The sequence below is a fragment of the Patella vulgata genome, chromosome 6 (genome assembly GCF_932274485.2).
Source record: "Patella vulgata chromosome 6, xgPatVulg1.2, whole genome shotgun sequence".
Lineage (NCBI taxonomy): Eukaryota > Metazoa > Mollusca > Gastropoda > Patellidae > Patella > Patella vulgata.
The window spans coordinates 6043974-6057745 of record NC_065884.2 but is presented as its reverse complement, the minus strand read 5'-3'; the positions used below and the strand labels follow the sequence as shown (position 1 = coordinate 6057745).

At 40.6% G+C, this 13772-nt stretch overlaps 2 long non-coding RNA genes across 2 annotated transcripts; both read left to right on the top strand.

The window, feature by feature from the left end:
* Positions 1-2340: 2340 nt before the first annotated feature.
* LOC126825014 (uncharacterized) lies at positions 2341-4915 on the top strand. Its single transcript, XR_007681755.2, has 3 exons — positions 2341-2423; positions 2853-3428; positions 4033-4915. It is a non-coding gene; the product is annotated as an uncharacterized LOC126825014 (long non-coding RNA).
* A 1696-nt stretch (positions 4916-6611) lies between these two features.
* Positions 6612-11445, top strand: LOC126824968 (uncharacterized). Its single transcript, XR_007681684.2, has 3 exons — positions 6612-6769; positions 8549-8773; positions 11277-11445. It is a non-coding gene; the product is annotated as an uncharacterized LOC126824968 (long non-coding RNA).
* The last annotated feature ends 2327 nt before the right edge of the window (positions 11446-13772 follow it).

The window sequence follows — 13772 nt, the reverse complement described above, 5'->3', positions numbered from 1 at the left end:
CAGTGCTGTTTTACCATGTCGCAAATGACCAGATGGTTCTAATACAATTGAGTTGTTTTCTGTCAGATTGTTGGAAGGCCAAGAATGATCATCGAGACTTTCCGGCGTGGTCTCTCCTTGCCAGTGGTTTTAGGGCCGTGAGTCTGACATGGCACAACGTCTAGTCGTTCGTATGGGACCACAAAACGAGTAACACATTGGCGTGTACGTAATAAAACATTTGACAGTTGTAATGTCCATCTTCAATAGCCCGGATGTAGTAGAATGGGGGGGGGGGGGGTCACAGTAGCTGAGTAAACACGATTTTTCCCACTAGCCAGGTGATCCAATGTTCGATTCCGATATTGGCTGAGAAAGTGCATCAGGGGTTTTTATTGCGGTTCCCTTGCCAGTTAGGACGTGTGGCGGGGACGGGGTGGGGCTGACATAGGACAACGTATAGTCTTTCGAATAGGACGAAAAACCTAGGTCCCGTACAATTGCCTTACACGTAAAGAACACTTGACTGTTGGTATTGCCGCAAGGAAACGAATCGGCGGGTTGAATGCACGCCGACCAAATAAATAGGTATTAGATCTACATATTGTGTATATTTGGTTAATTTAGTGCGATTGTCGAATAACAACAAATAAATACAAGGTTATCAATTCTTCTGTTACTAGGATCTTAATAAATCAAGCTCCATTGCACCTACTTCTTAACGGGTCCTCTCACGGTCATGTTGAATTTCGGTCACCTACAGTTAGCCATCACCGGTAATATTCAAGCTATAACTATCGCATGATATGATAGGGATGATCGAGACTAAACACCTGACAACCTAATGTTGGTAGGGTTTAACGTATACTCCACACAACCCAGGTCATTTCGGAACTAACATATGATTCAATTTTATTTCAATAATTCTCTTGCATGTAGGGGTCTTTAGCAGTGGGAGAAAACCGTAGGACCCGGAGAAAAAACACGAAGTTGAACAAGCGACCCTACTCCTTGTCACGTACAAGCGGAGAATCGAAAACACGCCATATGACTCAATGAAAGACCTTAGAACGCGCACGCGTTATCCATTCGGCCATCCACCTCCACTTTAATTGATAAATACTGGTTATTAATCTTCGGATCTTTTAAACCAGTAAATGAAATGATATAAAATGGGGTTTAACGTCCTACTGTTCTGCTCCTAAATGAGCTAATGAAGACGGGCATACGCCATAAAGTGTGCTATGAGGGAAATTTTGCCGGGACAGCGGCACTATCGCCTACTCTTATATCGAATTCCAACTGCCAAGGGATCTTTTACGTGCATTCCAATGTATACACGGGACCTCGGTTTTTCGTCTCATCCGAAAGACTAGACAGCTGTCCTTGTCAGGCCCTCCGTCCTGCATCAGACACTGACAAGGGGGAACCACGCCGGAAAATCTGGATGAACTTTAAACCAGTAAAGATTTTATTATGTACTGTTATACTAAATGAGGGCAATATACATATATGGGCATCCATTACAGGCATTGACGTGTACGTGAAAGATCCTTGACAGTTGGACTTCGATGTAAGAATAGGCCGTCGTCTGGGCAAACATTCCCTCATGTATGGTATAAACTTATCTATTTCATTTCATTTCAATCTCAGGCGGGCAGAAACACACAAGTTGCTAGGATTACATAAATGACATCATTTCACACCCAAACACGGTGGTGTAAAAAGAGAGAGAAATGGGGTGTAACATCCACTCGACACAAACTATTTCATTGCGGCATTAACACGGGATTAATACATGGTTCAAATCTTTATTTCAATAATGCCACGGTCCGGGCGAAATCTCCCTCATGACATGCTGTATATGTCCGCCTACAATAGCCCAGTCGGTGCAAAACAGTAGGACGTAAAACTCTCTTTCATTTCGTAGTTGGGGATCACGTGGCTAAGTGGTTAAGACGCTGGCTCGCTAGCCTGGAGGTCGGGTGTTCGATCCCTGCATTGGCCGTGGTTCCCCCTTGTCAGTGATGCAGGACGGAGGGCCTGACAAGAACAGCTGTCTAGTCCTCCGGATGAGACGAAAAACCGAGGTCCCGTGTATACATTGGAATGCACGTAAAAGATCCCTTGGCAGTTGGAATTCGATATAAGAGTAGGCGATAGTGCCGCTGCCCGGGCAAAATTTCCCTCATAGTACACTGTATGGCGTATGCCCGTCTTCATTAGCCCAGTATAGGAGCAGAACAGTAAGACGTTAAAACCCCATTTCATTTTCATTTCGTAGTTACCCATTGACTTGCGATATGCAATCTGAGACGATCACACGTAGTGAGTATCCAAGAGAGAACGGGTATGTCAAACGTTGCATCAAACGGTATGACACAACTAGTTGAGTTATATCCACATTGAAATGAAGATTTTTATTCCACTAGTATTAATAGCTGGTTAGTTACATTTCTTTTATTCATAATAGACCTAAAACCATGAGACGGGTTAAGAATTTTTCGATAGGGGTTTTATTGTTAGTTCGTTTTTTACTGGTTTTTTTTTTTGATGTTGGGTATTTGTGTGATTTTTTGTGTTTTTAGTTATTGTTGGTGGGCTTTTGTTTTATTTGATTTTGTTTGCGATTTGTTTTGTAGGGATTGGTAAAATTCAGACTTCTCGCTGTTGTGTTTCTTTGTTATGTGTTTTAATTTGTAGAGATAGAAAAAGTAAAATTAATATATATTCTCCCAGGATCCATATGAAATGAAATGGGATTTAACGTTCTGGTGTTCTGCTCCTTGAAAGCTTGTGGATGCGATACAAGCTTCTATATGAATGTTTGTTGGGACGCTAAACCCTATTTCATTACATTTCATATTTTATAGTTGCTATTTGCCAAGTCTTGCAAGCTGTCGCGCCACCGATAGAAGATGACAATGCTGGAACTCAACTGCAAAACACTCAACAAAAGAAAGAAGTTGATATAAATCAGGATGTAGGGATAAAGTCGGACAAGACAAGTGCCCATTTTCTTAGGATTAATGAAAGTAACTTAAGGGTTCTTCATAAAAGAAGTCCAGGAAGAAGTCGGGAGAGATACGGTCACAGATATGGTGCAGGAAGAAGTCGAGAGAGATACGGTTACAGATATGGTGCAGGAAGAAGTCGAGAGAGATACGGTTATAGATATGGTGCAGGAAGAAGTCGAGGTTCACATGGTAGAGGTCGCCATCATGGTGGACGGTATAGGACGAATACCAGAGATTACTATCCTAGTGGACGATCCTATGGAGGGAGATCACGTGGTGGACGTTCTCGTTCTAGAGAGAGATACGATTGGTCAAGCGATGCTAATTACTATCATAGAGATGGGTTATTAGAAGATAGTGTCATCGACAGCAATGGCGGAATAAATCGTACCTGCACGTGCCCTTTTCGACCTCAGCGCAATGTTGAAAAGAGTATGTATATTCAATATAATTAATTTCATTAACCAGGAACCGGGATTAACGTCATCGTCACCATCTTGGAATTGTGACGTCATATCAAAAATTGAATTGACAGAGTCTTGTGCTTTTTTCGTAGAGCGTCGCCACCAACAAAATGAGTAGCGCATGGGGACCAGATCCTCGTCTAAAATTCGGTCGAGTACACAGCCGAGCTGATGCACATTTTTCTCCCAAAATCACACTTGACCATAGAACAGAAAATAATTCCAACTGTCAAGGGATCTTTTTACATGTACGCCAATCTGTACACGGGAACTCGGTTTCGGTTTTTAAGTCTCGAGAAGTAAACAGTGCTAGGACTAACCCTAACCCTGGACCAAGCCTAGTCCTTACCCTAACCCTAACGCACAAACCACGTATGACATCATATGTAGGGCCGTCTGCGATCTAGCGTTCTCCCAAAATGAATTCAAAGTTGTTACCTAGTTTAACATTATTTTTTTTTTTTTTAAAATACATTTGTATGAAAGAGAATGGACCTAGTAGTGATCCTTGGTAACATCGTACTTTTACGTAAAACGGTGATCAATTATAGTTTGTCTTTTCTTTTTTTAAGTTAACGAGGCTGATAGCGATAGTGATGAAGACGACGATGATAGTGATGAAGACGATGATGATAGCGATGAATATCATAGCGCATGGGAGAGAGTTTTCTCCACGCACCCATGCTGTCAACAGAACTGAGTCATTGAAATGAAATGAAATAGGGTTTAACTCCTACTGTTCTGCTCTGACTGGGCTAATAAAGACAGGCTACGCCATACAGTGTGTTATTGGGGACATATTGCCCGGACAGCGGCGCTACAGCCTACTCTTATATCGAATTCCAACTGCCAAGGGATCTTTTACGTGCACGCCAATGTGTACACGGGACCTCAATTTTCCATCCCATCCGAACGACTAGACAGCTGTCCTTGTCCTGCATCACTGACAAGGGGGAACCACGCCGGAAAATCAGGATGAACTTTCTCGGCCAATGCAGAGATTGAACCCGCGATCTCCAGGCGAGCGAGCCAGCGTCTTACCCACTTAGCCATCGTGGCTCCCCATTGAAACATAATAAAGATAATGTCGACACACTTCATAGTATAAAAGTAATTTTGAAATTGTATTTCCTAGTTTTGAAAGTTTAGATAATTAAATTCCTGTATACCTAGCTGCATGTTTAGAAACCATGACAAATGGAATTCGAAATAAGACTAGGCCGTAGTGCCGTTGTCCGGACTAAATTACCCCCATATTACACTGCGCATGGCGTATGCCCATCTTCATTATCCCGGTTTGTGCAGACAAGTAGGACGTTAAACCCTATTTTACTTCATTCATTTGTCGGTCCCAGTTTTATATAATTATTTATTAAATAAGATTGATTTTTTTCCTTATTGAGACAATTTAGAATAAATTCAACATTTTCAAGTTTTTGTTTAATAAAATTTTCTTTTCAGTTTGTTTGGGGTTTTTTTTGTTTTTTTTGGGTTTGTTTGTTTTTGTTTTTTTTTGGCGGGGGGGGGGGGTGTATATAATTGCCTGGGGCACAGCATAATCTGGTAGCGGTCCTAACTGGGATATGTTTAAAGTCCATGGCCGCGATGGTTTTCTTGTTCTGTTGTGTTAACGTGACTAGTTGTAGGGTGAAACAGAGTCACATAGAAAGGGGCGAGTTTCCATGGTTACACGTTCTCACTCATTCCTATTGATATATTAATACCATACTAAACTACGCTGTCTGTCTACCACTTGCACGAGAGAGAGAGAGAGAGGGGGGAGAGGGGCAGTGGTGATAGAGAGAGAGAGAGGGGGGAGAGAGGGACAGTGGGGAGAGAGAGAGAGGGGGGAGAGGGGCAGTGGTGATAGAGAGAGAGAGAGAGAGAAAGAGAGAGAGGGGGAGAGAGGGACAGTGGTGAGAGAGAGAGAGAGAGAGAAAGAGAGAGGGGGGAGAGAGGGAGAGTGGGGGGGGAGAGAGAGAGAGATGAGAGAGACAGCTAGAGAGAGTACGTTTAATGTCCACTTGCCACAAACTATGTCATTTCGGGACTAACATAAATTATGGTTCAATTCTATTTCATTACGCTCGCGCGTATTTAACAGAGGGAAGGAAACCGGAGGACTCGGAGAATTAAAAGCCGAAAAGTTGGACAGGCGACCCTATTCCTTTTCACGTACAAGTTAAACGGGGAATCGAAACCACGCCAGTCGACGCAATGACAGACCTAACCCTCTAAGCGTTAATCATTCGGTCACCCATTCCCCCACCCCTCCTGCATTTGAGAACATACAATAAACCAGTTGACCCTCATTTTAAATCCTTAAATCGATAATTCTAGTCAAAATGGATATTTCGAGAATTTTAAGAAGTATATATATATATTGTGCTTTCATTTAATAAAAGGGGATCGTGGCCGAATGGTTAGCACGCGCGCGCTGTATCAAACGGTCTGTCGACCATTGAGTCAACTAGCGGGGTTTCGATTCCCCGGTTGTACGTGACAAGGAGTAGGGTCGCCTGTCCAACCTCGTGGGTTTTCTCCGGGTCCCCCGGTTTCCTCCCACTGATAAAGACCGATACGCGCAAGCGAATGATTGAAATAAAATTGAACCATGTGTTAGTCCCGAAATGACCTAGTTTGTGTCGAGTGGACGTTAAACCCCATTTCTCTCTCTCATTCAATAAAATTGAAAAGGTTTAATTAGTATTTATGTGTATAACAGAACCGGAGTACGTAGGACCGCATTACAAAATACTAAGGACGGCTGTCTAGTCCTTCGGATGAGACGAAAAACCGAGGTCCCGTGTAAACATTGGAATGCACGTAAAAGATCCCTTGGCAGTTGGAATTCGATATAAGAGTAGGCGATAGTGCCGCTGCCCAGACAAACTTTCCCTCATAGCACACTGTATGGCGTATGCCCGTCTTCATTAGCCGAGTATAGGAACAGAACAGTAGGACGTTAAACCCCATTTCATTTCATTTCATTTCTTTAGTGGAAGTAGAGTAGATAGTTATCTGTGTGTAGAGTGTATTTTAATACCATGTAAACCAAGTCAGGCGGTACGTAGAGCTCGGTGGTTATAATACACAGAATATAGGCACTGAGTCTGCTCAACGTGACAGATGTATTATATATCATAGTAGACTCGATCATCAACACATAATATCTATAACATCCATAACGTCTGGTTGAAAGAGTGTATAACTGGTTCAAGACTTTGGTCAGTTGTAAGAAATAGAACGCCATTAATAGAATTCTAGTGAAAATGGCGACTTTAAGCTTTCTTCTGTGTGCTGTTGTGGGTAAGTTTTCAATTTTAACAAGAATTAACTTGGAATATGAACATATTCAATCTATATATAACAACCGCAGAAATGTATATATGTTTGTAACCCACTGCCTGTACAAATATATGTCCACCATTGTATAATTGTAAACATAAGATTTAACTATTTTATATGTTTGGAGAGAAGTTATATAGGTCTTTGCCTGTTGTTCAATCCAGTTCAGGTTATTGAATAAAATATTGTTTAAACTATAACCGCAGACAACATTCCATAAAGATTAGCCAACATTTTAAGGGCTTGATAAGTTTTAAGTTTAAACGTAGATTTGTGACCCGCTGGCATCTCGTTTTGTTTCGCATCCTTAACAAAATAGATGATGATATGGGACGGCGTCAATAAATAATTGAGGCTTTTTATTTTTTATAAGTCCACTTGGAAATGTGCATGGTCTTATATTGCCGTCGCCTCCATCCGTCGTTTACACTTTCTTGTGAACACTCCACAGACTACATCTATAATCTAGCTGATTGTTTTGAAATTGATATATGTTGTTGTTTACATTACTGAGATGAAGTATCCTATTTAATATCAATAATTTCCGTTATTTCTTCTGGAGTTATGGCCCTTGTTTCACTTTATTGCACCTTGTGTGACAAAAATTATCATTCGATTTGTGTGAAATTTATATGCATTATTTTAAATTAGTAAAACCATGGACGGTATATGGTAAAACGAAGAATCCTATTGAATTTCAGCAATTTCCGTTAATTATGTCTAGAGTTATGGCCCTTGTTTTACTTTGTCGAACCCTATGAATGTTCTAACGGTAAAAATTATCATTCGATTTGTATGAAATTTATATGCATTATCCAAATCAGTGAAACATAGACGTCCATTGCATTTCATTAAATTCAATTAATTACGTTTAGAGTTATGGCCCTTGTTTCACTTTGTTTAATCTTGTGGGTGCTCTAACGATATAGTTTATCATATTATGCATTATTTAAATTAGTGAAACAAAGACGCCCATTGCATTTCATTAAAGTCCATTAATTAATATGTCTAGAGTTATGGGCCTTGTTTCACTTTGTTGAACCTTGTGAATGCCCTAATGACAATTTAGTAAACATCCTATCTGTATGAAATTTATATGCGTTATTTAAATTAATGAAACGAAGAGGCGTGTTGAATTTCAGTATTTCCCGTTAATTACGTCTAGAGTTATGGCCCTTGTTTCATTTTGCTGATATTGACATACACATAAAAGAACAGCTGGAATTCGAAATAAGAGTAGGTCGTAGCGGCGCTGTACTGGCAAACTTTCACTCATTGCACACGCAGGATGACGAATCTCCGTCTTCATTAGCTCCGTCTGTCCAGAAAAATTAAAAAAATGAAATGGAATGGGGTTTAATGTCCTACTGTTCTACTCCTATACGGGGCTGGACATACGACATACAGTGTGCTATGAGATGAATTTTGCCCGGGCAGCGGCACTATGGCCTACTCTTATATCAAATTCCAACTGCCCTTGTCCGTCGGTGCAGAAAAGTAGAATGTTAAAGAACAAATTAAGTAAATAGTGAGGTTGTCCACTGTTGTTGTTTTTATTGTTTTTTATTAAAGATTTAACGTCCAATACAATGAATATGATATTATGGACAGGTTGATTTAATTAAATTATTTACACTTGAAAATTGTTAAAAACACAAAATAAAAAGGTCCTCGGATACCAAAAGTTTTTTAAAGCACACTTATACATGGGAATATTCAGATCTTTTTATGGTTTTTCAGTTTTAGCCGTTGTGCAGGCCGCTGTTATCAGACAACCCGACTCCAATTACCATCGATATAACGTCAACGCCAATCCTTCATCACGTGGTCATCTTAGCCGTCGTTATGGACAACCGGAAGCTGGCGATAGATTATTGTTAGATTTGAACGGAGGTGATCAGTTCCAAGGCAACAGACAGCAGTACAAAACACATTTGGCTAATTTGTTGAGGAATCATTTATCAGGTTTGTTACAGTAGAAGAAGGTCTTTAAAGCGGAAATTGCTTGTGGACGCTCTAGAGGCTAAAGTTAATATCTGATTGACTTTAAATTTATACACAGTGTTCAAGGTCTTGAGACGAAGAAGCCTATTGATTTTCAGCGATTTCCGATAATTACTGCCAGAGTTATGGTCCTTGATCACTTTGAAAAATCTTGTGGACGCTCTAGAGACCAAAGTTAATATCCAATTGACCTTACATTTATACACAGTGTTTGAGGTCATGAGACGAAGAAGCCTATTGATTTTCAACGATTTCCGATAATTACTGCCAGAGTTATGGCCCTTGATCACTTCAAAAAATCTTGTGGACGCTCTCAAGGCCAAAGTTAATATCCAATTGACTTTAAATTTATACACAGTGTTTAAGGTCATGCTACGAAGAATCCTATTGATTTTCAACGATTTCCGATAATTACTGCCAGAGTTATGGCCCTTGATCTCTTCAAAAAATCTTGTGGATGCTCTAGAGGCTAAAGTTAACATCCGATTGACATTAAATTTATACACAGTGTTTAAGGCCATAATATGATGAAGCCTATTGGTTTTCAGCAATTTCTGATAATTACTGCCAGAGTTATTGCCCTTGATCACTTCAAAAAATCTTGTGGATGCTCTAGAAGCGAAAGTTAATATTCGATTGACTTTAAATTTATACACAGTGTTTAAGGTCATGAGACGAAGAAGCCTATTGATTTTCAGCGATTTCTAATATTTGCTGCCAGAATTATGGACCTTGATCACTTTGAAAAATCTTGTGGACGCTCTAGAGGCCAAAGTTAATATCCGATTGACTTTCAATTTATACACAGTATTTAAGGTCATGAGACGAAGAAGCCTATTGATTTTCAGCGATTTCCGATAATTACAGCCAGAGTTATGGCCCTTGATCACTTCAAAAAATCCTGTGGATGCTCTAGAGGCTAAAGTTAATATCCAATTGAGTTTCAATTTATACACAGTGTTTGAGGTCATGAGACGTAGATTCCTATTGATTTTGAACGATATCCGATAATTACTGCCAAAGTTATGGCCCTTGATCACTTATGGCCCTTGATCACTGTGATGCTCTAAAGGCTAAAGTTATTATCCGATTGACTTCAGATTGATACACAGAGTTTAAGATCTTGAGACGAACAAGTATATTCATTTTCAATGAATTTTTATGACTTGAACAGTTAAATCCATGATATTAAAAGCTTTGCATACAAAACGTTAGCATGGGGCAGAACTTTATAAAAACCAAACAAATTCTAATAGTTTTCTGATAATTACTTCGTGAGTTGTTGCTCTTAATCAGATTTTAGTGTATTATAAATGTTTCATTACCGAAAAAAGTAAAACCCTTGTTGACTGCCCGTACGATTTAGTTGCTGTGGGCGTATGTTTCGTTGCCTGGCAACCCATCTTTTATTTTGTCTTTTGTGAATCAGCCATTGCTAATTATTTCTGCATTGTCTTGTAAGATATAGGTTTTTTTTGTTCATTACAAATGGCGCCGGAATCCATAGAATACACGACTCGTGTACTAATTATAAAATGCTCATTGCGACTTCTAAAATATAGGATATTAGGATCCCATATTTTTACAACATCAATATTGGTGGCAATAGACCAATACTGAATTCTAATTCGTGTTTTTAATTTCAAATAGTATGGAAAATAGAGGCTTAGCTACCTTAGAGGCCAAAGGAAAGACCTACAATCAGGGCCGTATGTAGGATTTTAAAAGTGGGGGTGCAGCAATGTGGTGGGGCGCCATAGCCTCCACGTATGTGATATAAGAAAGTTTCGATCACGGCAAACAAACCCATTGGCGTGTGGGCGCCCTTAAAACCGATCGACTGATCAGTGCCTTAAAGCGGAAATTGCAAATTTTCTAAGAAAGTCAAAACGTTATTATTTCTATGTCTTTTGCTCAATAGGTTGTCAACTCACAATTATACGATCATAGGTGTCATTCTCACACTTAAAACTCGTTTACGCCGGAAATAATAACACAATTACCTCCCAATTACCTCCCTTGTTTTCTATTCTCCACCATGGAGTAGCGATATTCAAACGTTTGAAAATAAAGAGTAAAATGATATTTTTGCCAATTTCTCAGCTGGCAATAGTGAATTATAGGATAAATAGGATTATTCTTTAACAAGGTAGGACTGTTTATGGATACCATCTATTTTCAGGCTTTATTTTAATAAATTTTAAAAATATAACTTAAAAAATTGCAATTTCCGCTTTAAGAGCATTACTGTGTGATCATAATCAAGTGTATTATTTTATAATTCAAAGATTGTCAAATAATTTTTTGGTTTTTTTTTTGGATGGGATGGGTGCCCAATTTCTCGGGGCGCCTTGTTTTTCTGGGGGTGCAATGTACCCCCTGCACCCCCGCTAAATACGGCCCTGCCTACAATAGGGGAATTAGCTCTTACCTAATGCACCTTTACATGTTTTTGTATTTCCAGCTACAAGAGGGCGTTATCAACATACTATACGTCATACTATGGACGAGTTCGGCGGAGCTTTATAATTATATAAAAAAAAACTTAATGTGTTTTCAACGAAATGAAGAATTGTAATTCTTTATGAATATGAAACGTTGTTTTGTGTCTTTATAAAGGGAGTAAAAACACTCATATGTGTCCTTGTTTTTAGTTTTTTAGTAAATTACTTTTTATAGCGAGGAGCGAGAGAGAGGGGTTGGGTTGGGTTTACAGTCCACTCGACACAAACATATTATGGTACAATTTTATTTCAATACGTCGCTTGGGCGTAGAGGTCTTCAGCAGTGGGAGGGAACCGGAGGAGCGGAGAAAACCCAAGAGGTTGGACAGGCGAACCTACACCTTGTCACGTACAACCGGGAAATCGAAACCACAACAATGACAGGCCTTATGATAATTTGGCCATCACATACCCCCCCCCCTCACCCCGTGAAACTGGGGGAGAGAGAGAGAGAGAGAGAGAGAGAAATGGGGTTTAACGTCCACTCGACACAAACTAGGTCATTTCCGCACTAACATATGGTTTAATTTTATTTACATAATTCGCTTGCGCGTAGGGGTCTTTAGCAGTGGGAGGAAACCGGAGGCCCCGGAGAAAACCCACGAGTTTGGACAGGCGACCCTACTCCTTGTCACGTACAACCGGGGATTCGATACAGCGCGCGCGCACGCTAACCATTTAGCCATCTAACCCCCCATGAAACTGGGGAGATTGGCTTTTATTGAGCTGTTACGGAACTAAACATACCTAGCAAATTACAGGGCCTGACCAGATTCCCTTCACGTGATTTAATATATTATGCGTTGTTTGTTTATATTCTGTGTATATTGTGTGTTTGGGTTTTCGAGGTAAAAACAACTCATGAATTGGAAAAAATCAGAAGCTTTGGGACAATATTTCTGCTCATTTAGCTAAATACATGTATAGGATTATAATGGAGTGAGTTAAACAAAACGGCGTCATTTTCACTCCCACTTCCCATCCCCCACAGCCCCACACCCCTGTGGATACGCGCCTGAGTGCTTGTGTGTAGTACGTCCCCGGGAGTTTTTTACGTGGGTTCTCCTTTGCCAGGGTCTAAGGGTGCTGGACGGGGGCCCTGGCAAGCCAAAACAAAGCGCCTTGTAGTTCATATGAGACGAAAAACCGAGGTCGCATTACACATTGCCTTGCACGTAAAAGATCCCTTAGCAGTTGGAATTTCGGAGCAGAACAGTAGGACGTTAAACCACTCTTCCATTTCATTTCATTTATTGTGGTGTCTGTATATTGTATCTTGTCCGTAATGTTGTGTTGTGTATTTGCTTGTGGTGTGGTCCCCCTGTACTTACTATTAAAAGTTATTGATGAGAAAATCCCCATTCACATTCTAACTATAATTATAATATATAGTATACAAGTAGATCTCTGAACGTTACTGTAATACCACCGTTACCAAGCTATACAACAATTCAAGCTCCATTTAACACTTCGCTCCAGGCATTGACCGAGAAAATTCATCGGGAGTCTTCGGCGTGGTTTCCCCTTGTCAGTGGTACATGACAGAAAGCCTGACAAGGAACAGTGTCTAGTCGTTCGGATGGGACGAAAACTGGGGTATTGTGTACTCGTTGGACGTGCACCTAAAAGAATCACTGACCGTATGTACATCAAACCACACTGTATGGGACATGTCCGTCTTCATTGGTGCAGAAAATTAGGACGTTATACCCCATTGTATTTTAATATCGCATCTCACTCTATCAAAGTTGCTAGCCTGGAGGTCGGGTGTTCGATCCCTGCATTGGCCGAGAAAGTTCATCCAGATTTTTCGGCGTGGTTCCCCCTTGTCAGTGATGCAGGACGGAGGGCCTGACAAGGACAGCTGTCTAGTCCTTCGGGTGAGACGAAAAACCGAGGTCCCGTGTATACATTGGAATGCACGTAAAAGATCCCTCGGCAGTTGGAATTCGATATAAGAGTAGGCGATAGTGCCGCTGCCCGGGCAAAATTTCCCTCATAGCACACTGTATGGCGTATGCCCGTCTTCATTAGCCCAGCATAGGAGCAGAACAGTAGGACGTTAAACCCCATGCCATTTCATTTCATGTCTATCAAAGTTTCTCGGTATCCACGCCTACTTTCACAGATAGGTAATCTACAGACTTCACTTCTTCCTGATTACACATTAACAATCGGCATTCCTCGATAACTTCCGGTAATTTCCGACAAGTTGAATTCGAGCATCATGCGAGATAGTCATCGCATAGACAGACTCCTAGCCAAAGCTTGAAATGTTCATTATTTGCAAAAATATGCTGGGTTGAAATTTCATCGATCTTCTTGTAAAAAGGCTGTCGCTATTTCGCCGTGAGCGAACAGAAGTGATATGCGTGTTTTAAATCCAATTGAATTCACGTCGGGGGGGGGGGGGGGTATCTAGCGATGGGGGGGGGGGGGCTTGCGCGGTGGATGGC